Here is a 4,162-nt window from a genome sequence, read left to right as displayed (position 1 = left end):
AGTCATTCCCAATCATTCTGCTGTTAGGGTCAATTTGCATATTACCATTTTATTATATAGGATAGAGGCCTGAAGGGCATCCCAGATCAGGGTGGGGGTCCCACTGGGGTGCCTGGCCAGCCTGGGTAAGGGGCTGATGGCTGTTTGCAGGCTGGCCACACTCCCTTCAGGTGGGGGTCCTCACTGGGGTGCCTGGCCAGCCTGGGTGAGGGGCTTATGGCTGTTTGCAGGCTGGCCAAGCCCCCCAGCAGGGATTCTCACCCCATGGGGGTGTGGCCAGCCTGAGTGAGGACTGTTTTCAGGCTGCCACAGCCCCTTCAGGGTGGGGGGGTCCAGCTAGTGTGGCCTGGCCAGCCTGAGTGAGGAGCTGATGGCTATTTTCAGGCTGGCCACGCCCCCCAGCAACCCAAGCTCCCAGCCTCTCCTTTTTTTCTTTTTATTTTTCTGGGATTTATCTATCTTCTATAATTGAAACTTTGTAGCCTTGAGCAGAGCCAAGGGCCAGCCAGGGCAGGCAGGAAGCTTGGCTTTCTCCATTGCTGGGGGCAACCAAGCCTCCTGCTCACTCCAGCTCCGTGGCTGCTGCCATCTTAGTTGGGTTAATTTGCATACTGGCTCCTGATTGGCTGGTGGGTGTGGCTTGTGTGCATGACTTGAGCGTAACAGAGGGGCGGTTAATTTGCATGTTTCTCTTTTATTATATAGTCTAAATGGCATTGAGGTTTTTTTATTTGAAATTTTGATGCTTAATATTTTGTTGCTAGAATATAGAATTACAATTAATGTTTGTCTGTAGTTCTTATATTCAGCAACTTTGTTAAACTCACATATTATTCATTTCTAGTACTTTTATTGTTATCTGCAAATAAAGACAGTTTTACCTCTTCCTTCCCAATATGGATGTCTTTTATTTCTTGCTTTATTGAACTGGCTAGAACTTACATTACAATATTGAATGGAAGTGGTGGCAGCTAACATCCTTGTGTGTGTGTGTGTGTGTGTGTGTGTGTGTGTGTGTGTGTTTCTGATTTTAGGAGTAAAACAGTCTTTCACCATCTATAATAATAAAAGGGTAATATGCTAATTAGACCAGACATCCTCCCGGACAACCTTCCAGATGAAGCTGGGGCTGCGAGGGAAGCCCGGGTCCTGGGTGCCGGAAGCTGGTATGTGTGTGTGTGTGTTTCTGATTTTAGGAGTAAAACAGTCTTTCACCATCTATAATAATAAAAGGGTAATATGCTAATTAGACCAGACATCCTCCCGGACAACCTTCCAGATGAAGCTGGGGCTGCGAGGGAAGCCCGGGTCCTGGGTGCCAGAGGGAAGCTGGTGCCAGCAGCCAGGGGAAGGAAGGCCTGCACTTGCATGAATTTCGTGCATTGGGCCTCTAGTTAAGTATAATGTCATATGTAGGTTTCTGTAGTGCCCTGTAGCAATTGGTGAAATTACCTTCTATTACCAATTTGCTCAAAGTTTTTCTGTTGTTATTTTGTCTTTATAATACTCACCTTAGGACATGATTTTTATTGTTTTTTTGTCTGTTTGTTTGGTTGGTTGTTGTTTTTTTCAGAGAGAGAGAGAGAGAGAAACAGTGATTGGTTGCTGCCCATGTTCTGAGCCTGATTGAACCTGAAAGCTGGGTTATGCCCTGACTGGGGATGGAATCCACCACCTTTTGGTGTATGGGACAACCCTCCAACCAACTGAGCCATACTGGCCAGGACAAAGTTTTTTTTTTTTTTTTTTTTTTTGGGGGGGGGGGGTGTTTTGATTTGTTTGTTTTTTTGTTGTATCATAAATTGGTGTTAAATTTTGTCAAATTATTTTCTTTTCTGCATTAACTGTGATGACTACATGGTAAATTACATTCGATTGTTAAACTAAACTTGCTTTCTAGGGATAAACCCCACCTAGTCATACTGTAGTGTCCTTTTTTACATATGGTTAGATTTGATTTGTTGATATTTTTTTAATGATATTTGCTCTACATTCATGAAGGATATTAGTCTGTAATTTTTTTCTTATATCTTTATTAAGTTTGATACCAGAACAGGTTTATTTTGAATTCATAAAATGTATTGGGAAGTGTTTGTTTCTTTTTGAGTTTTTAAAAGAATTTCTGAAAGACTGAAATTCTTTAATGTTTGATAGGGCTCACTAGTAAAACTATCTGAATTTGAAGTTTACTTTCTGGGTTGTTGTATATAATTATGAGTTCACTTCCTTTATTAAATATAATCAATTTTATTAGTTGTGGTCTTTTTGAGGAATTTACAAATGTGTTTTATAAGAATCTGTCCATTTAATCTAAATTATCAAATTATTATCATAGAGTCATTCACAGTGTCCCTTTGTTATTCTTTTAATGTCTTTAAGATCTGTGATGACATCTATTTTCTACTGAAGATATTTATAATTTCCATTTTCTCTCTGTTTTTATTATATTTCATTTATCCACTTTATTTTTTCAAAGAAGCAACTTTGGTAGTTTTGGTTTTGTTTTATTTTTTATTATTATCTGTTTCTGTTTCATTAAATCTTTCCTTTACTTTTATTTACTTTTGATTCAGGCTTAATTTGATTATATTCTAGTTTTATAGGGTCAAAACTTAAATATTTGACTTGAGAACTTTGTTTTCGAATACAAGGTTTTTAAATTATCAGTATGTTTTTTATCATTGATTTAGCTGCACCCACACATTCTGATGTGGCATATTTTCTTTATCATTCAATCAAAATATTTTCTTATTTCTTAAGAAATTAAGACAAACCTCCACCAGTATTGAGGGACCCTTCCTCTGTGCATGCTCTTTTCTCTGGTACCTTCCCTGTACATCCCAGCCACTAATATCTGAGATCCCATAGCTGCCCCCTCAGAGCTCCATCTCCCTTCTCTGTGGCAGGAAGATGTCCCCAGCCTGAAAGCCAGGCAATTGTGGGATGATCAGAGGCTCACCTCAGTGTATTTTGTTTCTTGCAAATATCAGTCACCCACTGTCCATTCAGTGCCTGAAAACTGTTACCTCGTTTTTAACACTTTTATAGTTGTTTTGGGTGGCAGGGTAAGGCCAATGCCAGTTACTTAATTCATTGGCATTTGGTGTGCTCTAACATTTTATTGTCATAGACAATACCTAGGTGAACATCTTACACACAAACACTCATCAGTCAGGGTTCCCTCATCACCCATCTATCCAGTGCTTCCCAAGTCCTGTGTTTTGCTAATGTTACTATATTTTATGTTTGTCATAATATCACTCTCCAAAGTGATCTTATTTTTACCATCAGCCTTCTTCCAATGGAAAGTAAACTTTAAGAAATTGAGTATCTTGTTTGTCTTGGTATCTGTTGTATGAAACAGAAGTCAGAAAATGGTACTGATCATGAATAGTTGTTTAATGTGGTAAGAAGTTAATAAATTAATTACCTTTTGGCCCTGGGTGGGTAGCTCAGTTGGTTAGAGCATAGCCCTGATACACCATGGTTGTGGGTTCGATCCCCAGTCAAGGCACATACTATAAGAAGCAACTAATAAATGCATAAATAAGTGGAACAACAAATTGATGTTTCTCTCTCTCAAATCAATTTTTTTTAAAAATAACCTCTTTTTGGGCTTTTGGATTATTTTTTAGCTATCATTTGCAATGAGTCAGTAAAAAAACAAAACAAAACAAAGCATTTTATTTAATCTTGAGACAATTTGACAGCTTACTTTTCACAATTTTTATACCAAATTACTGTGAGCCTTGAGGAACCCAGAACTAGGGCAGATTACTAAGTATAACCACATTTGTATAAATTATGTAAACCCAATAAGGATGTTTACTGATTATGTGAGCTCGGTAAGTTCTGTGAGGTCTAGGACAGTCAGTGTTTTATCTATCCTTTTCACTTAGAACCTTTCACAGTACCTGGGACATAGTAATAATGCAGTAAATATTTTTTTTGAATGACTGAATGATTGATAATGTGACTTTATTTTCATTTCAAAACACCCAGGTTTTTTATTATTATTACTAGAGGCCCGGTGCACAAAAATTTGTGCACTCAGGGGGCGGGGGGGTCCCTCAGCCCGGCCTGTGCCCTCTCGCAGTCTGGGACCCATCGGGGGATGACCACTTGCTGGCTTAGGCCTGCTCCCCGGGGGATTGGGCCTAAG

At 39.3% G+C, this 4,162-nt stretch overlaps 1 long non-coding RNA gene across 3 annotated transcripts in view; it reads left to right on the top strand.

Annotated features, from left to right (window-relative positions):
* Nucleotides 1-4,162, top strand: part of LOC102261003 — a 934,325-nt gene that overhangs the window by 917,690 nt on the left and 12,473 nt on the right. The gene's annotated exons all lie outside the window — the stretch shown is intronic.

This window comes from Myotis brandtii, unplaced genomic scaffold (genome assembly GCF_000412655.1).
Source record: "Myotis brandtii unplaced genomic scaffold, ASM41265v1 scaffold375, whole genome shotgun sequence".
NCBI classification, from domain to species: domain Eukaryota; kingdom Metazoa; phylum Chordata; class Mammalia; order Chiroptera; family Vespertilionidae; genus Myotis; species Myotis brandtii.
The sequence above is the reverse complement of the archived record's forward strand: the minus strand, read 5'-3'. Positions and strand labels throughout refer to the sequence as shown.